The sequence below is a fragment of the Cervus elaphus genome, chromosome 11 (genome assembly GCF_910594005.1).
Source record: "Cervus elaphus chromosome 11, mCerEla1.1, whole genome shotgun sequence".
Taxonomy (NCBI): domain Eukaryota; kingdom Metazoa; phylum Chordata; class Mammalia; order Artiodactyla; family Cervidae; genus Cervus; species Cervus elaphus.
The window spans coordinates 92,473,599-92,499,667 of record NC_057825.1 but is presented as its reverse complement, the minus strand read 5'-3'; the positions used below and the strand labels follow the sequence as shown (position 1 = coordinate 92,499,667).

Genomic DNA, 26,069 nt, shown 5'->3' with positions numbered 1-26,069 from the left:
GCATCGAAGCTGGGCTGGCAATCTGTTTCACATATGATAATATACATGTTTCAATGCTGTTCTCTCAGATCATCCCACCCTCACCTTCTGCCACAGAGTCCAAAAGACTGTTCTTTACATCTGTGTCTCTTTTGCTGTCTCACATATAAGGCCATTGTTACCATCTTTCTAAATTCCATATATATGTGTTAGTGCAGTGTATTGGTGTTTTTCTTTCTGAGTTACTTCCCTCTGTATAATAAGCTCCAGTTTCATCCACCTCATTAGAACTGATTCAAAGGCATTCTTTTTAATAGCTGAGTAATATTCCATTGTGTATATGTACCACAGCTTTCTTATCCATTCATCTGCTGATGGACATCTGGGTTGCTTCCATGTCCTGGCTATTGTAAACAGTACTACAATGAACATTAGGGTACACGTGTCTCTTTCAGTTCTGGTTTCTTTGGTGTGTATGCCCAGCAGTGGGATTGCTGGGTCATATGGCAGTTTTATTTTCAGTTTTTTCAGGAATCTCCACACTGTTCTCCATAGTGGCTGTACTAGTTTGCATTCCCACCAACAGTGTAAGAGGGTTCCCTTTTCTCAGCACCCTCTCCAGAATTTATTGTTTGTAGATTTTTTGATAGCAGTCATTCTGACTGGTGTGAGATGGTACCTCATTGTGGTTTTGCTTTGCATTTCTCTGATAATGAGTGATGTTGAGCATCTTTTCATGTGTTTGTTAGTCATCTGTATGTCTTCTTTGGAGAAATGTCTGTTTAGCATTTTGGCCTATTTTTTTATTGGATCATTTATTTTTCTGGAATTGAGCTGCAGGAGCTGCTTGTATATTTTTGAGATTAATTCTTTGTCAGTTGCTTCATTTGTTATTATTTTCTCCCATTCTGAAGGCTGTCTTTTCACCTTGCTTATAGTTTCCTTCGTTGTGCAAAAGCTTTTAAGTTTCATTAGGTCCCATTTGTTTATTTTTGCTTTTATTTCCATTACTCTGAGAGTTGGGTCATAGAGGATCCTTCTGTGATTTATGTCAGAGAGTGTTTTGCCTATGTTTTCCTCTAGGAGTTTTATAGTTTCTGGTTTTACATTTAGATCTTTAATCCATTTTGAGTTTATTTTTGTGTATGGTGTTGAAAGTGTTCTGGTTTCATTCTTTTACAAGTGGTTGACCAGTTTTCCCAGTACCACTTGTTAAAGAGATTGTCTTTTCTCCATTATATATTCTTGCCTCCTGTGTAAAAGATAAGGTGTCCATAGGTGTGTGGATTTATCGCTGGGCTTTCTATTTTGTTCCATTGATCTATATTCCTGTCTTTGTGCCAGTACCATACTGTCTTGATGACTGTAGTTTTGTAGCATAGCCTGAAGTCAGGCAGGTAGATTCCTCCAGTTCCATTCTTCTTTCTCAAGATTGCTTTGGCTATTCGAGGTTTTTTGTATTTCCATACAAACTGTGAAATTGTTTGTTCTAATTCTCTGAAAAATACCATTGGTAGCTTGATAGAGATTGCATCGAATATATAGATTGATTTGGGTAGTATACTCATTTTCACTATATTGATTCTTCCAATCCATGAACGTGGTATATTTCTCCATCTATTTGTGTCATCTTTGATTTCTTTCATCACTGTTTTATAGTTTTCTATATATATGTCTTTTGTTTCTTTAAGTAGATTTATTCCTAAGTATTTTATTCTTTTCACTGCAACGGTGAATGGAGTTGTTTCCTTAATTTCTCTTTCTGTTTTCTCATTGTTAGTGTATAGGAATGCAAGGGATTTCTGTGTGTTAATTTTATATCCTGCAACTTTACTATATTCATTGATTAGTTCTAGTAACTTTCTGGTGGAGTCTTTAGGGATTTCTCTGTAGAGGATCATGTCATTTGCAAACAGTGAGAGTTTTACTTCTTCTTTTCCAATCTGGATTCCTTTTATTTCTTTTTCTTCTCTGATTGCTGTGGCTAAAACTTCCGAAATTATGTTGACTAATAGTGGTGAGAGTGAGCACCCTTGTCTTGTTCCTGATTTTAGGGGAAATGCTTTCAATTTTTCACCGTTGAGGATAATGTTTGCTGTGGGTTTATCATATATGGCTTTTATTATGTTGAGGTATGTTTCTTCTATTCCTGCTTTCTGGGGGGGGGGGGTTATCATAAATGGATGTTAAATTTTGTCAAAGGCTTTCTCTGCATCTATTGAGATAATCATATGGTTTTCATCTTTCAATTTGTTAATGTGGTGTATCACATTGATTGATTTGCAGATATTAAAGAATCCCTTGCATCCCACTTGTTCATGATGTATGATATGTTGTTGGATTCTGTTTGCTAGAGTTTTGTTAAGGATTTTTCCATCTATGTTCATCAGTGATATTGGCCTGTAGTTTTCTTTTTTTGTGGTATTCTTTTCTGGTCTTGGTATTAGGGTGATGGAGGCCTCATAGAATGAGTTTGGAAGTTTACCTTCCTCTGCAATTTTCTGGAAGAGTTTGAGTAGGATAGATGTTAGCTCTTCTCTAAATTTTTGGTAGAAATCAGCTGTGAAGCTGTCTGGTCCTGGGCTTTTGTTTGCTGGAAGATTTCTGATTACAGTTTCGATTTCTGTGCTTGTGATGGGTCTGTTAAGATTTTCTATATCTTCCTGGTTCAGTTTTGGAAAGTTATACTTTTCTAAGAATTTGTCCATTTCTTCCAAGTTGTCCATTTTATTGGCGTATATTTGCTGATAGTAGTCTCTTATGATCATTTGTATTTTTGTGTTGTCTGTTGTGATTTCTCCATTTTCATTTCTAATTTTGTTGATTTGATTCTTCTCCCTTTTTTCTTAATGAGTCTGGCCAATGTTTTGTCTATTTTATTTATCTTCTCAAAGAACCAGCTTTTAGTTTTGTTGATTTGTGCTATGGTCTCCTTTGTTTCTTTTTCATCTACTTCTGCTTTAATTTTTATGATTTCTTTCCTTCTACTAACGTGGGGTTCTTCATTTCTTCCTTTTCTAGTTGCTTTAGGTGTAGAGTTAGGTAATTTTTTTTTCTTTTTCTCTTATTTCTTGAGGTAAGCTTGTATTGCTATGAACCTTCCCCTTAGCACTGCTTTTACTGAGTTCCATAGATTTTGGATTGTTGTGTTTTCATTTTCACTCATTTCTATGCATATTTTGATTTCTTTTTTGATTTCTTCTGTGATTTGTTGGTTATTCAGAAGTGTGTTGTTTAGCCTCCATATGTTTGTATTTTTAATAGCTTTGTTTCCTGTAGTTGACATCTAATCTTACCACACTGTGATCAGAAAAGATGCTTGGAATTATTTTAATTTTTTTGAATTTACCAAGGCTAGATTTATGGCCCAGGATGTGATCTATCACAGAGAACGTTCTGTGTGCACTTGAGAAAAAGTTGAAATTCATTGTTTTGAGGTGAAATATTCTATAGATGTCAATTAGGTCTAACTGGTCCATTGTATCATTTAAAGGTTGTGTTTCCTTCCTAATTTTCTGTTTAGTTGATCTATCCATAGGTGTGAGTGGGGTATTAAAGTCTCCCACTATTATTGTGTTACCGTTAATTTCCCCTTTCATACTTGTTAGCATTTGCCTTACATATTGCAGTGCTCCTATGTTGGGTGCATATATAGTTATAATTGTTTGGAAGCAACCTAGATGCCCATCAGCAGATGAATGGATAAGGAAGCTGTGGTACATATACACCATGGAATATTACTCAGCCATTAAAAAGAATTCATTTGAGCCAGTCCTAATGAGATGGATGAAACTGGAGCCCATTATACAGAGTGAAGTAAGCCAGAAAGATAAAGAACATTACAGCATACTAACACATATATATGGAATTTAGAAAGATGGTAACGATAACCCTATATGCAAAACAGAAAAAGAGACAAAGAAATACAAAACAGACTTTTGAACTCTGTGGGAGAATGTGAGGGTGGGATATTTCAAAAGAACAGCATGTATACTATCTATGGTGAAACAGATCACCAGCCCAGGTGGGATGCATGAGACAAGTGCTCGGGCCTGGTGCACTGGGAAGACCCAGAGGAATCGGGTGGAGAGGGAGGTGGGAGGGGGGATCGGGATGGGGAATACGTGTAAATCTATGGCTGATTCATATCAATGTATGACAAAACCCACTGAAATGTTGTGAAGTAATTAGCCTCCAACTAATAAAAAAAAAAAATTGTTATATCTTCTTCTTGGATTGATCCTTTGATCATTATGTAGTGTCCTTTGTCTCTTTTCACAGCCTTTATTTCAAAGTCGATTTTATCTGATATGAGTATTGCCACTCCTGCTTTCTTTTGGTCTCCATTTGCTGAAATATCTTTTTCCAGCCCTTCACTTTCAGTCAGTATGTGTCCCTTATTTTGAGGTGGGTCTCTTGTAGACAGCATATATAGGGGTCTTGTTTTTGTATCCATTCAGCCAGGCTTTGTCTTTTGGTTGGGGCTTTCAACCAATTTACATTTAAGGTAATTATTGATAAGTATGATCCTGTTGCCATTTACTTTGTTGTTTTGGGTTCAAGTTTATAAACCTTTTCTGTGTTTCCTGTCTAGAGAAGATCCTTTAGCATTTGTTGAAGAGCTGGTTTGGTGGTGCTGAATTCTCTCAGCTTTTGCTTGTCTGTCAAGCTTTTGATTTCTCCTTCATATTTGAATGAGATCCTTGCTGGGTACAGTAATCTGGGTTGTAGGCTTTTCTCTTTCATCACTTTAAGTATGTCCTGCATTCCCTTCTGGCCTGAAGGGTTTCTGTTGAAAGATCAATTGTTATCCTTATGGGAATCCTCTTGTGTGTTATTTGTTGTTTTTCCCTTGCTGCTTTTAATATTTGTTCTTTGTGTTTGATCTTCATTAATTTGATTAATATGTGTCTTGGGGTGTTTTACCTTGGGTTTACCCTGTTTGTGGCTCTCTGGGTTTCTTGGACTTGGGTGGCTATTTCCTTCCTCATTTTAGGGATGTTTTCAACTATTATCTCAAGTATTTTCTCATGGCCTTTCTTTTTGTCTTCTTCTGAGACTCCTATGATTCGAATGTTGGGGTGTTTGACATTGTCCCAGAGGTCTCTGAGGTTGTCCATGTTTCTTTTAATTCTTTTTTTCTTTTTTCCTCTGTGCTTCATTTATTTCCACCATTCTATCTTCCACCTCACTTATCCTATCTTCTGCCTCCATTATTCTACTGTTGGTTCCCTCCAGAGTGTTTTTGATCTCAGTTATTGCATTATTCATTATTGACTGACTCTTTTTTGTTTCTTCTAGGTCCTTGTTAAACATTTCTTGCATCTTCTCAGTCCTTGTCTCCAGACTACTTTTCTGTAATTCCATTTTGCTTTCAAGATTTTGGATCATTTTCACTATCATTATTCAGAATTCTTTATCAGATAGTCTCCCTATCTCTTTCTCTTTTGTTTGGTTTGGTGGGCATTTATCCTGTTCCGTTACCTGCTCGGTATTTCTCTGCCTTTTCATCTTGTTTATATTGCTGTGTTTGGGGTGGCCTTTCTGTAGACTGGCAGTTTGTGGTCCCTCTTTATTGTGGAGGTTCCTCCCTGTGGGTGGGGTTGGATGAGTGGCTTGTCAAGGTTTCCTGGTTAGGGAAGCTTGCATCGGTGTTCTGGTGGGTGGAGCTGGGTCTCTTCTCTCTGGAGTGCAATGAAGTGTCCAATAGTGAGTTTTGATGTGTCTGTGGGTTTGGTGTAACTTTGGGCAGCCTGTATATTAATGCTCAGGGCTATGTTCCAGTGTTGCTGGAGAATTAGCATGGTATGTCTTGCTCTGGAACTTGTTGGCTCTTGGGTGGAGCTTGGTTTCAGTGTAGGTATGGAGGCTTTTGGATGAGCTCTTGTCTATTAATGTTCTCTGGAATCAAGAGTTCTCTGGTGTTCTCAAATTTTGGATTTAAGCCTCCTGCCTATGGCTTTCAGTCTTATTCTTACAGTAGCCTCAAGATTTCTCGATCCATACCGCACCGACGATAAAACATCTAGGTTAATGGAGAAAAAATTCTCCACAGTGTGGGACACCCAGAGAGGTTTGCAGAGTTACATGGAGAAGAGAAGAGAGAGGAGGGAGATAGAGGTGACCAGGAGGAGAAGAGGGGGAATCAAAAAGGGAGAGAGAGCAATCTAGCCAGTAATCAATTCCCTATGTGCTCTCCAGAGCCTGCAACACCCAGAGAGGTTCACAGAGTTACATAGAGAAGAGAAGAGGGAGGCAGTAGATAGAAGTGACCAGGAGGAGAAGAGGGGGAGTCAAAAGGAGGAGAGGGCAGTCAAGCCAGTAATCAGTTCCCCAAGTGTTCTCCACAGTCCGGAATACCCAAAGAGATTCACAGAGTTGAGTAGAGCAGAGAAGGGGGAGGGAGAAGATAGAGGTGACCTGGGGGAGAAAAAGGAGAGTCAAAAGGGGGAGGGCAATCAATCACTTTCCTAGTAATCACACTCCTAAGTAAAAATGGGTACTGAAGATTGGATTCTTAAAGGTACAAAATTGATAGCAAATACCAAAAAGCAAAGATTAAAAATCTAGAGTAGAGGTTAGACTCTCAAAAATACAATATTAAAAAAAAACTCACAAAAATTATTAAAAATATATATGAAATTTGCTTTAAAAATAGGGTCTTTTTTTGCACCAGAGAAGTTGCCTAAAGTAATAGTAGGTTATAAAAATGAAAATTAAAGGAGTGTTAAAGGACTTAAAAATAAAACAATTTTAAAAATATATTAGTAAAATATATCTAGGAATTTCTCTGGAGCTGTTGAGAGCAGTGTGGGGTCAGTCCAATTTCAGATAGTACCTTGTTCCAGCTTATACTTCTTCTCAAGGTCTATAGGCCCCTTCCAATGTAGTCGGTGCTAACTACAGGGTTTTAATCTGTTGCACCTGTCACTTCCAAAGCTGTTCCCTCTGTTTATTTTGACTTCTTCTGTTTGCAAGTCTCTTCATTGTCTAATTTCCACCCTGACACAAGGGAGTAAGGGTGGTCACTTATTTAGGCTTACTTGTTCAGTTGTGCTGCGGGGAGGGAGGAACACGGCAAACAAATGTCACTGGTGTGTGTGGGGAGTGCTCACAGTGTCTGGGCCACAGAGGGTTTGCCCCCCGCTCACGGGGTGTGTGCTTTCCCAGTCTACACTGCTCAGGCTCCAGGTTGCTCTGCAGGGGGACTCTTTAAAGTGGGCCCTGGGTTGCGTGCACTTCCTAGGTCTAAGCTGCTCAGGTTCAGGTTCTCGGGTACTCCACAAAGGCACAGACTCGGTTGGGCCTGCGTTTTGTGCCCTTCCCAGGTCTGAGCAGCTCAGGTGATCAGGTGCTTGGCCAGCGCACTTCCCCAGGTGCGGTGCGTCTTATCACCTCCCCGGTCCCAGCTGCTCGGTTTCCTGGGTGCGCAGCGGGAGCGCCGTCTCAGGTGTGCCGTGTGTCTCCTCTGGGGAGCTGATCTCTGGCTGCGACCCTCCTGGCAGATGTCAACCGTCCAGGATCCCAGGAAGACTTGGCTAGCAACTGGGAGCCTGCTCACAGTTTGGTGGAGTATGCCCCTCACCTTCTGGCTCTGGCTGTTGCCTGCCTGACTCTCTGCCTCTGGTGCGGGGTGGGCCGGTCTGCAGCTGGCTAGCTCTCCTCTGGTATGCGCTCAGTCCTTTGTTCTGTGAGCGGCAGACAGTGCCTTAGGCTAGAGCTTTTCGCAGGAAAGTTCTCTCTCTGTTTTTTTTTTTCTCTCTCTCTCTGGCTATCCCACAATTTAGGTTGCTATCTCACCTTAGCTCCCTCGGATTGTCCTCAGGGCATTCAGGCCCGGTCCTTACCCTAAGCAATGCAGCCTGCGCCTCCCTGTTCAGCCCCTGCTTACTGGTGGCGGAAGCAAGCGTCTGGGCTACTTCTCCACTGGGAGTTGCAGTTAAGCACGTAATCTGTGGGTTTTATTTATTTATTTTTTCCTCCTGGTTATGTTGCCCTCTGAGATCCCAAATCTTCCCACGGACCTGCTGGTGAGAGGATTTCCTGGTGTTTGGAAACTTCTCGTCTTTCATGACTCCCTCCCCGGGATGGGTCTCTGTCCCTAACTCTTTTGTCTCTCTCTTTATCTTTTATCCTATCTACTTCTGAAGACAATGGGCTGCCTTTCTGGGTGCCTGGTGTCCTCCACCAGTGTTCAGAAGTTGTTTTGTGGAATTTGCTCAGCGCTCAAATGATCTTTCAATGAATTTGTAGGGGAGAAAGTGGTCTCCCCGTCCTATTCCTCTGTCATCTTAGGACCGCCCCTAGATTCCTTTTTATTTTAATTGTATTTATATATTTTTGAAAAGATAATATAGTAACAAGATTCAAAATTCAATGGGAATAAAAAGGTATAGAGTAGCCAGCCCTGACTCTACATCTCTTGTTAGCTGTCCAATTTCTATCTGCAAATGCAATCAGGGTCCATTTCTCCTACCTGCTCCCATGGTCATAACTTGCCTTTGCTGTTACCTTGTGCTACTCCATGTCTGAAATACTCTGTGTCAACATCCTACTCTGACCCCCACCACTGTCCTCTCAGCTCCACACACCACTTCAACCTCACCATGACCCTTCTCATCATTCAGCACCTGCCCCTTTTCCTGTCTGGGTGAGATTGTCAGCCCCTCTGGAGCTTCATTGGCTCACAGCCTCCAGTCACACCCACCTAGAAATCTTTACTTTCTGTTTCATAGCACCTCGCTCAGAATTGATCAGCCTGTGGCATCTCTCATTTAAAAATCCTAAGCAGGGATTTCTTAAGTGGTCCAATAGTTAAGAATCCACCTGCCAATGCAGGAGACATGGTTTCTATCCCTGATCTGGGGAGATCCCATGTGCTGCGCATGGAGAAACTAAGTCCATAGGGCCAAACTACTGAGCCCAAGTGCCTAGAGTTGGTGCCACCATGATGAGAAGCCCACACATGGCAACGAAGAGCAGCCCCCACTTGCCTCAACTAGAGAAAGACTGTGCACAGCACAGAAGACCCAGAGCAGCCAAAATTAAAAAAATACACAGTAAAAGTCTTAAACAGAGTAACCATATAACTTATTGCTCAAACTGAATCCTTTTTGAGAATGAAAGTGGACATTGCTAATAATGAAGCCAAGACAGCAGGGCAAATGGTGCCTGACCAAGGCAAATTAGGATGCAAGTTCAACCACAGTCTTAAGGGATAATCACATTTAATTTCAGAGCAGAGATAAATGAGTCCAACAAATGATTAAATTTCTGCCTTTGCTGTCAAGGCTTCTCCTCCAAATGTAATTTTTAAAATAGTGCATTTCCCCAACATTATTTTCTTAAAAAAAAAATTCTATCCTTTGGAATATGAGTTTCAGCTCCTAAACTCAATGGTGTTAGAAACATTAATTTTTAAAACTCTCTGTCTATCTTTTTAAAAGGTGCTGACATTTAACCCCTGTTGGTTCTGAGTGTCCCTCATGTTTTCCATTTTGGGGTTGGAGTGGGGTACACTGCAGGGTTCTAGACTCCTAGGGACTTACATCAGTCCCTACACTTGATGTCATTTGTTCTTGTTCCATATAGTCCAAGTTCACTGGTGCCTGCCAGTCATTGTGGAGCTACCCCTTGTGTTTCCATGTGGCCTTGAATGAGGGACAGTGGATAACCTTGATCTTTCTTATGAACATCCTCTCCTACACTTCAATCTGGGTTAGCCAGGAGTCTTTTCTCATGGTGTTGGAGAAGACTCTTGAGAGTCCCTTGGATTGCAAGGAGATCCAACCAGTCCATCCTAAAGGAGATCAGTCCTGGGTGTTCATTGGAAGGACTGATGCTGAAGCTGAAACTCCAGTACTTTGGCCACCTCATGCGAAGAGTTGACTCATTGGAAAAGACCCTGATGCTTGGTGGGATTGGGGGCAGAAGGAGAAGGGGACGACAGAGGATGAGATGGCTGGATGGCATCACCAACTCAATGGGCATGGGTTGGGTAGACTCCGGGAGTTGGTGATGGACAGGGAGGCCTGGCGTGCTGTGATGCATGGGGTTGCAAAGAGTCGGACATGACTGAGCGACTGAACTGAACTGAACTGAAAGAGGCTCTTCTTGTTTCTGCTTTCTGCTTTCACACACGCTCTCTGAGGCAAAGCATGGAGCAGTCTAGCCATTTGAGTGGGAGAAAGAAAAGGAGGCAAAGAAAATACCAGGCTGGAGGAGGCATTGGCTTATCTGAGGAGTGGTTTTTTACGGGTCTCAAGTTGGCCCAGGTGGCCAGAGTGTTGTCCCCTGGCTCAGGAAGTACAATCTAGGGGAGGGGAGGAGGAGCCTTGCTCTGCGCCCCTCTTGGGGTCTGAGGGATGAATTCCTAGATATCCACAGTTCCTCTGTAGTCTCAATCACTCCAATCAAGTTTGCCGAATGATGGCTCCAGTGGCAGTTCTGTCAAGGGCCAAACACACACACACTCAGGTTTATAAATGCTGTCTATCACCATTGTCAGGCTTCCCAGGTGGTGATAGTGGTAAAGAACTTGCCTGCCAAAGCAGGAGACATAAGAGACACAGGTTCAGTCCCTGGGTCAGGAAGATTCCCCTGGAGGAGGGCATGGCAATCCACTCCAGTATTCTTGCCTGGAGAATCCCATGGATAGAGGAGCCTGGAGGGCTATATAGTACATGGGGTCACAAAGAATCGGACACTACTGAAGTGACTTAGCAGCAGCAGCAACAAACTTAAGTACAAGGACTGCCATCTGCTAAGCCTTCATTCTTCCTTAGGAAATACGTCCGTCATCCACAGTCCCTAGTAAGGTTAACTTTCACCAGCCTCCAACCCTAGTCAATACTAATTATTTCCTGTGGGCCAGAAAGTGAAGTCGCTCAGTCGTGTCCGACTCTTTGCGACCCCGTGGACTGTAGCCTACCAGGTTCCTCCATCCATGGGATTTTCCAGGCAAGAATACTGGAGTGGGTTGCCATTTAACACTGACCTAAAATTTTATATGTGTGTGCTAAGTTGCCTCAGTCATGTCCAACTCTTTGAGACCCCATGGACTGTAACCCACCAGGCTCCTCTGTCCATGGGATTCTCTAGGCAAGAATACTGGAGCGGGTTGCCATGCCCTCCTTCAGGGTATCTTCCTGATCCAGGGATCAGATCTGTGTCTCTTTTGTCTCCTGAATTGGCAGGCAGGTTCTTTACCACTAGGGCCACCTGGGAAGCCCAACATTTTATATACATTGATTAAATCAGTGCTCATAACAATCATTGAAATAGATATAATTATTATTCTCATTTTTCAGTCCAGGAAAATGAAGGAAAATTTTTTTAAAAGATAGGTATTGACTTCCCTGGAGATCCACTGGGTAGGAATCTGCCTGTTATTGAAGGAGACATGTGTTCAGTCCTTGGTCTGGGAAGATCCTACATGCTGTGGAGCAACTAAGCTCGTGTGTCACAACTACTGAGCCCACGCTCTAGAACTGTGCTCTGCAACAAGAGAAATCACTGCAACAAGAAGCCCACACATCACAACTAGAGAGTAGTGCAACTAGAGAGTCTAGCCTGCTTGCTGCAACCAGAGTAAGTCTGCATGCAGCAATAAAAACCAAGTGCAGCCATAAATAAATAAATAAAAATTTTAAAAATTAGGTAAGTTGCCCAAAATCCCAGTTAGTGGAGCCAGGATTTGAACCCAACCATTTATGAGCCTCTATTCTAGTTCTCAGGGGTAAGTTAGTGAGCAAGACAAAATCCATACTATATTAAAGAAACTGACAATAAATGAATAAACAAATAAACATAAAATATGGTTTTGGCTAGAAACGTCACATAGACAAAAAATTAAACAGTTAAAGTAGAATTAAAGACTAGAGAGGGGTCTTTTAGATGGGCTTGTCATAGAAGCCCCTCTTGGGTAGAGGGCTTTTGATCAGAGAGCTGAATACACAAGACAGCAAGCCATGCTGAAGATTAGGGAAACAGTACATGCAAAGGTCCCAAGTAGGAATGAGCTTGATGTGTTAACAGGAGCAGCAGGACATGCAGTGTGGCTGGTAGAGAGTGAGCTAAGGGCTATGATGTTGCTAGCCATAGGCCACAGCAATGATCAGGGATTAGGTGGAGATGTGCAAGGCTAAGACCCAGCACTGCCTAATCTGGGCCTTGTCTCTTTGGGTGTCTCAGCTTCCCATTAAGATATCTACCATCTTTTTTTTTTTTTGTCTTAGACTTGACACTATCACAGTTCCCTCCTTGATCCTGGATACAATTCGAAAGCAGCTGAAGTTGACAAGAATCTGGGGCAGCCAGTCTACCACCTGCCAAAGCTTGGCACAATCTGAGAGCCAAATATTATATATGCTGGAGTGAGTCTTGCCCATGGAGGATTTCTTATGGGTAAAAGTTCTAGGTAGGCCAGCTGGGGCCTTGAAATGCACCCTTATTCCCATTAACACAAGGACCTGAATGTAGGCCTCTCCAGGGTAGGAGGCTTGTTCTCATCTCATACTTTGCCCCCCAGGCCAGGACCCTGTGTCAATCTGTTTAAACCCTGGCATATGTTGAACCAAGGTTGTGTTCAGATGGTATCTGGCCAGGAGATGGAAAGAAATCCGTCCCTGTGAGTAGCCACCGCTCTCTGCCAGATCTCTAAAGGAAATGGAAGCACAGAAGTCAGAAGTTGCAAGTTACTAAGAATCTTTGTCTGTCCTTCTCCCTTGAAGAGCCCAGACTGGGATGGGTCCATGTGGAATGGTCTTTTGGCCTGGATTACAGACCACCAGTCTTTCCTGGTGTCTCAGATGGTAAAGAATCTGCCTGCAATGCAAGAGACTAGGGTTTAATCCCTGGGTCTGGAAGATCCCCTGGAGAAGGGAATGGCTACCCACTCCAGTATTCTTACCCAGAGGAGGGGTCCTCTTCATAGAGGAGCCTGGCAGGCTACAGCCCTTGGAGTTGTAAAGAGTCAGATATGACTGAGCGACTAACACTTTCACAGACCACCTAGAGCCCAGACCAGAGGGGGCTCTTGATATCAGCACCATTGCCAATTGGAGCCAGTTAATTCTTTGTTGTGTGTATGTAAGGGTGTCTTGTGCATCCCTGGCCTCTGCCTACTAGAGCCCAGAAGTACACTCCTCCCAGTGTGAGAAGGAAAAACATTTTCAGATGTTGCAAAATGTGCCCCCCTCCGGGGGGAGGGGGGTTGTTGGATAACTCTGACTGAGAACCATTGGGTCCAACTTTTCCCTCCCCTCTAAGCTGATGAATGGATCTCTGCAGTTACCACTCTGCTGGTGAGGAAGGACCACAAGTCCAGGCATGTATCTCAGAGCTTAAAGCCAGTTGGGTGAATCAGTCTCTTTGGAAGTAACATGGAGAGAGGCCAGATGGAAGGGAGAGGAGAGCAAAGGGTTGGCCACATCTTCTCTTAACAATTTTTGGCTCACAGAACTCAATCATGGGGGAGGACAGGGATGGAATTGGCCAGAGGCATCACGGGCCATCACGGAGTCTCCCTCTCTCTTCCCATTCTTACTCTCCTTCTGCCCCCGCCCCAACCCACCACTCTGGGTACTGCTTTTATTTTCTTCCCCAGAAGACAGGATTTCCCCTAGAATGAAAAGGAGCTTAGTGCTGGAGGAGAAGGCTAATAGTGGGCTGATCTAGAACAAGAGATTGGCAGGGCAGGAGCCAGAGGTTAACGGTGTCTCTGAGGGAAGAGTGAAGGGATTCATCATGGGGTCCAGGGAGCAGGGAATAAATGAAGTCGTGATTGACTGGTGGAGACAAAGAGGAAAATGTGTGAAGACTTGAGGTCTTCATTGTGTTGAGAAGCAGGAAGGAGGAGAGTCAGAGATTAGGAAGTTGTTAACATTTTGTTTTTTTCTAGAGATACAGACTCATAGGAACACAGGATGTTACAGCTTGAAGGAAACTTAAAGATTATTTAGTCCAATCAACTCCTTGCAGGCTTTCTTATTAATTCAGCAGCATTAGAATTTGAAAGTGATAGTTGTTCCCAGTCTTTCTCTCTACGCTTGGAATCAAATGAGAAATAAGATACAGGGGTCAAACCTCTGGAGATTAAAACAACTTCATAATGGATAAGGTTGATTGGAGAATTTGGTTTAGAATGACCAACCACAATCAGGCTTCCTAACTCGTGCCCCAAGAATCAAACTTATCTTCGCACCACTGGAAGACTGTACCTGCAGGACAAGAGCCTGTCCTGGGAAACTTACTGCAAAATGAGGAGGAGAGGAGGGAGGAGAGGAGCCTTCTCTGGTGCAGGCAGGTCTCAGAAGGATCTGAGCCATGATACATGCCCATTTTATTCCCCAAACTCATCAAGCTCATGAGCCATTCCTCATTCACTAAGTTGTTGTTGTTCAGTTGATCAACAATGTCCGATTCTTTGTGACCCCATGGATTGCAGCACTCCAGACTTCCCTGTCCTTCACTATTTCCCAGAGTTTGCTCAAATTCATGTCCATTGAGTCAGTGCTGCCATCTAAACATCTTATCTTCTGTTGTCCCCTTCTTCTCTTGCCCTCAATCTTTCCCAGCATCAAGGTATTTTCCAATGAGTCAGCTCTTCACATCAGGCGGCAAAAGTATTGGAGCTTCAGCTCCAGCATCAGTCCTTCCAGTGAATATTCAGGGTTAATTTCCTGCCAGGGTCCAGCCTCGGCAGGATCCAGGGGATACCCTCAGGATGAGCGGCGTCGGTGAGAGAGAGAGAGAAGACACGTGAGACCAGCCTTGATAGGGCCAAGTCTGCGAGGGAGAGAGAGAGAAAGAGAGAGAATGACCAGACGGGGGTGTTTGCAGGGTCTGGCAGAGTCTGGCGATGCTTTATTTTTTACCATGGCTTTTATATCCTAAATTAGTACATTTCTAAGGGGGAGATAGTTTAATATTACATCAGCTTGCTCTTCATGAAACCAGGGTGTTTTCTGCATACTTCTTTGTTTATGAGGGTCTTGTACATTATCTTCTGGCCTTGGGGCCTATTAACATTTTATGCAAGTCAGGTGAATGTAAACCTATTTTCTGTTTCTATGGTGACCTTAACTGAAAGGTAGCAGTCTCATAGGGCAACAGTACAGAGTAGAAGTATAACCTTGTTAACACAAAAATTAATCCTTCTGCAGAAGCTGTCAGTTGCGTTTATCTAAGAAGTTTACCCTACACTGACTCTGCAACTTTGGTGAGGCAGCTTCTGCCTAGCACTCCTGGCTGACAATTAACAACCATTTCATTGTTACCACACTAGGGCTAAGTTCTTATTTCTCTAGATCTTTAACTATATTAACAATGGTTTCTATAACACAACCTTAGCACTTTAAAAGCAAAAACACAGCAAGCAAAACACAGCAAGCAAACGTCAACCCAATAACCACCTTTAGAATAATTTTTCTTATGTTTTCTAATAGGACTCCTTCACCCCTCAAAAATGCTCTATGTCTATTAGGGCTTTTATATAATCAGGTTCTTTATGCTATTTTATGATTAGGATATTATAAGCAATCATGCATATTAGTACCAAGGGCATAAATGTATTTGGCTAACAAACTACCAGCAAAGGAGTTTAAATTAAAACACTCCTTTCACCCTGGATAATCTCATAAAATACCACCACCTGGGAAACTTACTGATTAAAGTTCTAAATTGATTCTTATTTGGGAAGAGATCGGGGAAGGCCTTCTGCCTGTGTCACAGAAATCAGGGAGTAGTCTATTGAGGCAGGCATCAGAAAGATATCATCTTTAAGGTGAGCACCGGGGGCAGCTTTTCAAAATCCCTGAAAACCTGATCTGCCTCGCCTGTCAGGCTTTCTCCTCGTGACCTTGTCATGGGTGGGATCTCGTGAGCTGGCCTTTTTGAAACCCCTGAAAACCTGATCTGTCTTGCCTGTCAGGTTTTCTCCCTCATGACCTTGTCATGGGTGGGATCTCATGTGCCGGCTCCCGGCAATTTCTTTTAGGATGGACTGGTTGGATCTCCTTGCAGTCCAAGGGACTCTGAAGAGTCTTCTCCAACACCACAGTTCATAAGCATCAATTCTTTGGCGCTCAGCTCTCTTTATAGTCCAACTCTCACATCCATACATGACCACTGGAAAAACCATAGCCTTGACTAGATGGACCTTTGTTGACAAAGTAATGTCTCTGCTTTTTAATATGCTATCTAAGTTTGTCAAAGCTTTTCTTCCAAGGAGCAAGTGTCTTTTAATTTTGTGGCTGCAGTCACTGTCTGCAGTGATTTTGGAGCACCCAAAAATAAAGTCAGCCACTGTTTCCACTGTTTTCCCATCTATTTGCCATGATGTGATGGAACCAGATGCCATGATCTTAGTTTTCTGAATGTTGAGTTTTAAGCCAGGTTTTTCACTCTCATCTTTCACTTTCATCAAGAGGCTCTTTAGTTCTTCTTCACTTTCTGCCATAAGGGTGGTGTCATTTGCATATCTGAGGTTATTGATATTTCTCCCAACAGTCTTGATTCCAGCTTGTGATTCATCCAGCCTGGCATTTCACATAATGTACTCTGCATATAAGTTAAATAAGCAGGGTGACAATATACAGCCTTGATATACTATTTTCTCAATTTTGAAGAAGTCTGTTGTTTCACTTCTGGATCTAGCTGTTGCTTCTTAACCTGCAAACAGGTTTCTCAGGAGGCAGATAAGGTGGTCTGGTATTCCCATTTCTTTAAGAATTTTCCACAGTTTGTTGTGATCTACATAGTCAAGTGAGTAAAAGGTAGAGAGGTGAGTGGAGAGCACTTTTCTCAAAGATACAGAAAAGACAGATGTTCCTACTTTGTAGGGAAGAATAAAATAATTGGACGGGGAGAGACGAGTTCCCCGTAACAAGCTACCATTTATTAAGTACTAATTCTTCTTCAAAAAGACTGAAACCAGAGAGGTGAAGGGTTATCTCAAGGTAACACAGCTCTGGGGACAGAATAAGGTTCTCCAGATTCCTAATGTCAATACTTTGCCATATCATACTTGTAATCACAAGAAGTCAGCTATGCAGACGACACCACCCTCATGGCAGAAAGTAATTTTGCATGGGTTTTCTCTAGCTGTGGCAAGCAGAGACTACTCTCTAGTTGTGGTGCTTGGGCTTCTCCTTGCGGTGGCTTCTCTTGTGGCTAAGCACGGGCTCTGAAGTGTGTGGGCTTCAGTAGTTGGCACATGGACTCAGTAGTTCCAGCTCACAGCATTAGAGCGCAAGCTCAGTAGTTGTGGTACTTAGGCTTAGTTGCCCCACAGCATGTGGGAGGTTCCCAGACCAGAGGTGGAACATGTGTCCCCTGCACTGGCAGGCAGATTCTAACCACTGGACTGCCAGAGAAGCCCCACCTTGGAATATTTTATGAAAATTGTGGTACAGATACATAAACATAAGTACACATGTCTATACAAAAACTCACTGACCACAAGTACAAATTGCTGTAATTTTTAATCCCTAATCTAATAGCTGCAGATTTAGGTACCTGCAGTGTGATAAGATCCATTTTATTGCATCGCAACAGTCCTCAAAGCTCTAATGGCCCAACAGTTGAATATATTCAAGTGAGCTGTAATATTGGTGCCAGCCAGTTTTGCTCACTCCAGTATGCATTCCAGACACAGGCCTCTGCAGGATCCTGGATGTGCTACTACCTGCCTATAAAGTGGGAGACTGTGGGGCAGAACTGGGTCATCTCTGAGGTCCTTTAGACCTCTACCGCTAAGACGGAACACAAAAGGATAGAAATTATGCAGAGAGATAAACCAGCATTTCAAAATCCAGGCTGAAACAACACTGCCATGTAAAACCACCAAGTTAAAATCTAAGAAGAAACTTAGAGTGAAGATGTCTGCCTATGATTCTGGGCACTCTGTTCAGACCCTGCACTACCCTGGTCTGTCAGCCAACCAGGCATCAGAAGCCTGCAGGAGTGTCCCTTCCCCCACCCTGGTCACATGGCTGGCCACCACTGAGCCCTACAAGTCAATCTCCAATGCCCCAAATACTGTTCAGCCTGGAAATCACAGAGCGTCCTTCTCACCACCCAACAGCAACAGAACAAGTAACTCTGGCCTCCCTGAAATTTGGATTGTGGTTTCCAGTGCTAAGTGCTTGAAGGTAAGTTTGCAGCGTGGAGCTTTAGATAGTAGACAAAGCTATGCAGATAAGGGGAAACATGCTTATAGTATGACCACAGAGTATTTAAGAGTTAGCTTTGCACATACTGAGAAGAAAAAGATGAGAGCTGAGTAAATCCTCCAAATGAGCACTGAATATTTGCTTTTTCTTAAAAAAATCATAGTGCATGTCATCTTGGTGCCTTGAGTTCATTGGTTTGGGGCACAAAACCTCACACCAAATGAACAGAAATGACAGAGGACTCATTCTTTCTGACACACTGGTGAGTTCTTTTTTGTTCTCATGTGGTGAAACCGAGACTTTTTCTTCCAGGAAAATAACTTTCTATTGTCTTTGCCAAAGTTACAAGACTGACTGAAATGTTTATGAAGTAAGCAAAAGCCCTGAGACTTGCTTCTTCCCCAGAAAACTATGGGAAAATAGATTGCATCTTTTAACGTAACATCTTGGGATAGAAACTGAATAATGGCTGGTCTACTTATATTAGACATTTCTGTTGTTAGGTTTTGGATAAACCTGGTTAGGTTACTGGAAGTTTGCTTATGGATATTTTGTTCCTTGTTTTTCTTTCCTCTCCTGGGATATGCACAGTTGGGGTCTGCTAAGCCCAGAGGCAATTGATAACCTATCGATTGTGAAGATGGCCTTTCTCTGGCTTCTAGCTTAGCTTTTTTTTTAAAAGTCCAGTACGACCCCATGTCATTCTTGTCAATTCAATCACAAAAGAAACCCTGATGAGCCCTTGGAGAGGTCCTTTTCTTAAATACTTCAGGTTATCAGAGGGGTTCACTGGATCCCATGTTGGGCAAGTCCCATGTTCTTAGATATAAGGTCAAATGGCTTAAAATATGGGGTAGGAGGAAAAGCTCCTGAAAGACTGATCTTTTTTTTTTTTTAAAGGTTGACTTTTGATGAAAGTGGCACAACCCTTTTTTATAGTTGGCTTTTTTTTTTCTTCCGGAAACATGAATGTCTAACTTCAAGGATTTATTATCACATTTTGCCCTTCTTCCCTAATAAACTAGTTCTGTTTGTTTGCAGTGTCTAATGCAAATATCTGAAACAAAGTAGATTTGTTGGACTGAACTGATGCGTCCTTATGGAAGGGAGGTGGGGGTGGGGTTGGAGGTTGGGAGGTAGGAGTTGGGGGGGTGGGGTGAGGGGAGCGTTTAAATGGCAGTTGATTCAATTACCAGGGTTTTGTTGGTCAAAACACACTGTTGGCCCCTAAGACTGGCTGTATCACCATCTCCTTGCGCCAGTGGACATGAAAGCGGTTGGGCAGGGACCCTGATGTTCACTGGTGTGGCACTCTGGTCCTTAGCCTTACAGGCTTAAGGCATTGATTTGATCAGTAGGGTTTTTATTCTCAGGCTTCCCAGTTGTGATTGCACACTAGTGGCAGGAGCAGTAAAGTGGACTGGGGCCTTTAAGTGACATGGGGCAGAAGAGAATTTGGTCTGATTCCTCACTGTAAAACCATGCTCACTCCCAAGACAATCTATAGTCTAAAGATGGATGGATGAGAAGATAGTTGCGCAGTGGAGGGGCTGGTACAGGAAAAACTGCTGTTACAAGTTCTTTCACTAGCTATGTGCTGGGACTGCTGTGTTCTCACACCATTCCTTCGGCATCGTATTGAGGTGGATTGTTGTACTGGTTAATACTATTTGGATGCAAGTAACTAAAATCAGCTGAAGTCTGTTGTTCTTCAGTCTCTATTGTTGATTCTTTGAGACCCATAGCACGGCGGGCTCCTGGTCCTTCACTGTCTCCCAGAAATGCTCAAATTCACTTCTGTTGAGTCAGTGATACTATCTAACCATCTCAGCCTCTGCTGTCCCCTTCTCTTTTTGCCTTCAATCTTTCCCAGCATTGAAAAGAAAGGGGGGTTGGTATAAGGCCATGGGGAAGTATTATGGTTGGGACCTAAGAAAGGGTCTGGAATTCAGAAGTGGAAGGCTTCTTCCAGACCCCCTCTATCTCTTGTTTCTTTGCTTGTCTTCTTCCCTCCCCACCTCCATCTTTCCCTCCCTGTCTTTCTTCCTTTCTTGGGTCCCAGAATCAGAGAATCCAATTTGATTCTTGGCTCCACCATGCCTGGCTCTGTGACTCAGGAAAATTTACTTAATTTTCTGAATCTCCATTTCCAATCTATAATGTGAGGATCAAAATTATGTACCTCACTGAATTTTAGTCAGGGTTAAATGAGATTATGAAAACAAAAATATTTAGCAATCAATTAATATGTGTTATATGAAATGGTGGAGATAGAACTTCTGTTTCAAAGTTTAGGTCATGATTGGGAACTATTATGATTAGCCATGTAGCTGCCAATCAGAGCACTAGTTAATCTAAACATTTTCCATATGGTTAACACTCTGCTTGAGTTGTTTTAAAAGGATGGCTTTCTTTAAAGATGATCTGGGGCAGCTTGGATTCTTTTACTTCTGTATTCTCCTGGAAGGGGGCTTCTCTCAAACTGTGAGGAAGCAGGACCCAGCACAGAAGAGGTGAGAAGGGAATGGTCTCAGCTAGTGCAAAGCTGGAAGGTAGTCATCTACCTGAATCTAAGCTACATTATAGCTCCATACTTCTGTGGCTCCAGAGAGTTTTCACTTCTATTTGCATCTGTATTGTCCTTTTGATTTCATTTTTGCTTGGTTTCTAATCTGAAAATCCATAGACCTTGAAATGTGAAAACCATATTTTTAAAAACATGTTGGAAAATTCTTACTTCATTTGTCTTATTCAGGAACTGTTGACTGTGTCCGAAAGCCAGCTCAAACATGAGAAAAAATAAAGGGAATTTATCGGCTCAACACAACGGAGAAGGCCAGTTCAGAACTAACTGACTTAGGTAGTTATAGTTCTACAACTTAGGGAGTTGCCTTTTACATTTCTTTTTCTTGGGGATGGTTTTGACCACCACCTCCTGTACAAAGTCATTAACCTCCATCCATAGTTCTTCAGGCACTGTCTATCAGATCTAATCCCTTGAATCTATTTGTCACTTCCACCGTAAAATGGTAAGGGATTTGATTTAGGTTATACCTGAATGGCCTAGTGGTTTTCCCTACTTTCTTCAATTTAACTCCAAATTTGGCAATAAGGAGTTCATGATCTGAGCCACTGTCAACTCCCAGTCTTGTTTTTGCTGACTGTATAGAGCTTCTCCTTCTTCGGCTGCCAAGAATATAATCAATCTAATTGAACATCTGGTGATGTCCATGTGTCAAGTTGTCTCTTGTGTTGTTGGAAGAGGGTGTTTGCTATGACCAGTGCATTCTCTTGGCAAAACTCTGTTAGCCTTTGCCCTGCTTCATTTTGTACTGCAAGGCCAAACTTGCCAGTTACTCCAGGTATCTCTTGACTTCCTACTTTTGCATTCTAGTCCCCTATGATGAAAAGGACATCTCTTTTTGGTATTAGTTCTAGAAGGTCTTTTAGGTCATCATAGAACTGTTTGGCTCAGTCTGGCTCAGCTTCTTCAGCATTAGTTGTTTGGGCATAGACTTGGATTATTGTGATATTGAATGGTTTGCCTTGGAAAAGAGATCATTCTGTTGTTTTTGAGATTGTATTCAAGTATTGCATTTTGGACTCTTTTGTTGACTCTGAGGGCTACTCCATTTCTTCTAAGTGATTCTTGCCCACAGTAGTAGATATAATGGTCATCTGAATGAAATTCACCCATTCCAGGCCATTTTAGTTCACTGATTTCTAAAATGTTGATGTTCATTCACTCTTTCCATCTCCTGTTTGACCACTTTCAATTTACCTTGATTCATGAACCTAATATGCCAGGTTCCTATGCAGTATTGTTGTTTACAGCATTGGACTTTACTTCCATCACCAGTCACATCCACAACTAGGCATTATTTTTGCTTTGACTCAGCCTCTTCATTCTTGTTGGAGATATTTCTCTCCTCTTCCCCAGTAGCATATGAGGCACCTGCCTACCTGGGGAGTTCATCTTTCAGTATCTGTTATGGTCTTCTTGACAGACCAGAACCTGGGGACAGGAGTCGATAAAAAGAAGGCAAAGAAAAGAAGGACACGGGGGACCCAAGTCTCTAGCGGAACAAGGGTACTTTATTCATGGCAGCATGTGCTTATATATTGTTATACAAGGAAACTTTAGGCAGAAAAATTAAGTTGAGTAAAAAACACCAAAACCAGATGCTTAACAACAGTAACTGAGGGAATAACAATAGTCACAGGGCCAGAAGACAATTCATCTATTGGAAATAGGAACATGACTAAGTAGTTTTATAGAAAAGTAAAAAGGTTACTGAAAGGAATCCATGTATGCCTTCCACCTCATGACCTCAGTCCTGAGAACTGTGTGCAGCTCTGCTCATTCCTGTTTTCCAGGAACTGATAAGGAACCGAAGGCCCTTGAGAAACAGAAAACAACATATAGGATTCCTTAAAATTAAACGTTCCCTGACAATTCCTTCTTTTTTATTATTTTTGTTAAAAAGGCCCTGACAAATTGAGTTTGTTTAGTTTGAACAATTCTTGTTGAAAGGCATCAGTATACAACAAATATAATTACCAGGACAATTACCAATGTTACAGCACCAGACCGAATACTATGAGTAATACTTTGGAACTATCTTCGAGAGTCTAGCCCAGATAATTGATCAGCTAGCTGTTCAGCTAAAGTTTTCAAATTATTGGAAGAGGGCAGACTTTTAGACAAGGTTTCAAAGATGTCTTTTTGTAATAATTGTGCATTTAGGGAAGCATTATCATGTATGTCTTGCAAATGAAATTTAATTTGTTCCCAGTTGTAGGCACTGTAGTTGAACTGAACAGGGGTGATACAAAATTGAGTAGAATTCCAATCACATTTTAATATTACTTGTTTTTGTAAATCTATTAATTGATCTCTGACCCATTTGATGGCTGTTTTTAGTTCCTATATTTCATCTTGAATTTCCTCATCTATCTGAGCCTGAGTGGCCCACATAGTATGAGCATCTTTGATTCAATTTTGAATAAAGTTTTGTGTTTTAATTGAGGTTTGTAAAGCGATGCCTGTGACAGCGGCAGTAGTGTAAATGGCTATTAATCTCAAAATGCCAAGAATTAACCATCCAGTGAATCGTTTAGATAGCTGGAGTAATTTAGTGAGTAGTCAGGAGGCAAGTCCTGCCATGGGACCCTCTTTCTAGGGATTCATATTTCAAAGAAACAGAGGAATTAAGACAAGTATACAATTTGTAATCTATACAAGTCACAAAATGTAGAGTCTTATTAAATTGTAAGTTCTCTGTAGCTATAACAAAAGGAAGAGGAACATAAGCTTGTATAAAATATGAATGACTATAATGAAAGAAATAGTTACTATGAGTTGAAGAACAAGCCCAGCAGAACCATACCAGCCACAGTCATGTCCATCAGGGACCAGTGGATGAAGCGCTCTTGGCCCTTTTGGCTCTTGGTTGCTGTATTGTTTTCATAGAGTTCCACAAGTGTCCCAGTTGCCATTCTCCTGGATCCAAGGCTCTAAGTGGTTATTTAGGTAAGTGGCCAACCAAGCTATGATCTGACTCACCAATACTTGCATCTCCTTGTCTATGCTTTTCATGCATAGTGCCCCATCGAAGGAGAAAAAGGCCACAACGCCACCCCAGTTTACCCTGTCCCTGAAGAGTTCATTTATTACTTGTTCAAAGCTCTGATATGTTGTCCCTGGGGTGATGTGGAGCTGGGACATCAGGTTGCTGAATGTCTGTTGGTATCTCAGTTCAAACTCATTGCTTGCCTCCCTCAGGGCTTGCTCTACTGTTGTCATGGGGATCAGTTTCCGGGCATCCAAGCTTCTGCTGTGGCCAGTGGCTCCATTCACCACAGGGCTATCTGCCAGGTGCCAGGATGGGTTGCCATTGATGGCATTGGGGGTTTCCATATCTGATTCTGTCCCTTCTGGGGTTTCAGCTCTCTTCTCTTCCATATCACTAAACTGACTCCAGCTGTAGCCTTTCTTGGAAAGCTTGTAAGAGAGAAAGTCAACCACTAGTTCTCGGTTGCTCTGAGACATTTTTATAATAAGGATGGGTTCCACCAGTCTATTGTCTAAAATACCTGTAGTAAAAAGAGGAGGTTAGGTATATAGGTCCAATAAGTATGATTAATTAATTCGGCTTGAGCGAGGGAAGCAAAAGCAAGCAAAGCAAGCATAGCAACAAAAATATTTTCCGGATTCCGAGGCATTCCCTGTTGAAAAACCAGATTTTTAGCTTGATTAGTAAGGGTTTTGTTTATCCCTAGGTAAGGAGGTCATAAGGTCGATGACGTTGAGCGCGGTGTTTCTTAGAGATTTTTAGAGTCACCATGGTTTGTATTGGAATTTTTTCTTCCCGGGAATTTTGTTGTTTCTTTTTTATTTTGAACGCCGGAGGCTGTCCTGGGGCGGATTTTCCAAAGAGGGAGCCACCTGATTTTTGTTGGATTTATCTGGAGAGATACAAGCATGCCCTTTTCACTGTAAGATGAATTTCCCAGATTTCCATTGTTCAGTTAGCCCGTCTTGATACCAAATGGGCAGAGGAAGAGAAGTGTCTTTCAATTCCTAGAAACGTTTTTCTGTTTATGTCAAGATAACTCCTTGTGGTAAGTTTTTAAAAAATTTAAAATAAATAAAACTGTATTAACAATAGTTAAAGGATTAAAGAATATCTTGTGTTGGAATCTAGTAAAGTCTGCTCTGGATAGGGAAGATAGAATTGTTCCTATGTATTCCTCCTTTTTAAATTTTTTTATTTGTAGTTTCAATGTGTGAAATGGGGCAAGTGTGGTACCTAATAATAGATTGTAATTCAAGAAACAGTTGTTGACTAATAGATTGATTAGAATTTATGGTAGAAGTTTCTATATTTTTTAATACAAAAACTGAATATGAGGAGTCAGAAATTATATTAATAAGGTAAAGATGTAGGTAAATAACCTGAATAAGAGCATATAATTTGTTTTGTTGAGCAGAATGAAATTTAGTATAAAAGACTTTATATTTTTTAAGAGACCAAAATGAGGCTTTAGTGTTTTTAGTCCCATCTATATAGAAAACATCAGCTTGAGGTATAGACTGTGATGTAACAATGTGAGAGATAATAAATTCAGTATTTTTGAAGAAATTCCAAAGTTTATTAGAGGGGTAATGAAATGAAATTTCTCTAAAATAGTCTAAGAAGGCTATTTGGAAATTGGTAGAAGTTTGTAATGTATTTTTAAATTGAGCTTCATCAATAGGCAATAAAATTTGGTGAGGATCAAGCCCAGGTTGGATGCATGAGACAAGTGCTCAGGTCTGGTGCACTGGGAAGACCCAGAGGGATCGGGTAGAGAGGGAGGTGGGAGGGGGGATCGGGATGGGGAATACATGTAAATCCATGGCTGATTCATGTCAATGTATGACAAAACCACTACAATATTGTAAAGTAATTAGCCTCCAACTAATAAAAATAAATGGGAAAAAAAAGACAGAAAGACAACAACAACAACAACAACAAAAATTTGGTGAGGATCAGAGCCAATTAAAATCTTAGTTTTATTTTTCTAAAAAAAAAATCTTAGTTTTATTTTTCTTATTAAATAATTATTAGAATGATCAAATCAAGATAGGGCGTAAGTGACTTTGTCTCTCTAAAATGGGTATATATCTATTTTATCGGTGTTCTTGTTGGGCAAGAAGTCTTGTGGGAGAATGGAGAGAGGGGAGTATAAACAACTCTAAAGGCAATTTAAGTCTAATATGAGTAAGAAATTGTTTTTGTAATTTATTTTCTATTAAACAGAGTTCTTTTTGTGTCTCTTGTGAAAATGAATAAGGGCTATTTAAATCAGGATCTTCTTTCAAAGTATTAAATAAATTAGTCAGTTGATAATTTGTAATGTCCAAAGAGGGTC

General features: G+C 41.6%; 1 protein-coding gene and 1 pseudogene across 2 annotated transcripts in view; one reads left to right on the top strand and one right to left on the bottom strand.

Moving 5' to 3' along the window:
* The window catches only part of SLC4A5 (solute carrier family 4 member 5), a 125,904-nt gene that overhangs the window by 5,145 nt on the left and 94,690 nt on the right, over positions 1 to 26,069 (top strand). The window lies entirely within an intron of this gene.
* Positions 23,508 to 24,216, bottom strand: LOC122703145 (annotated as a pseudogene).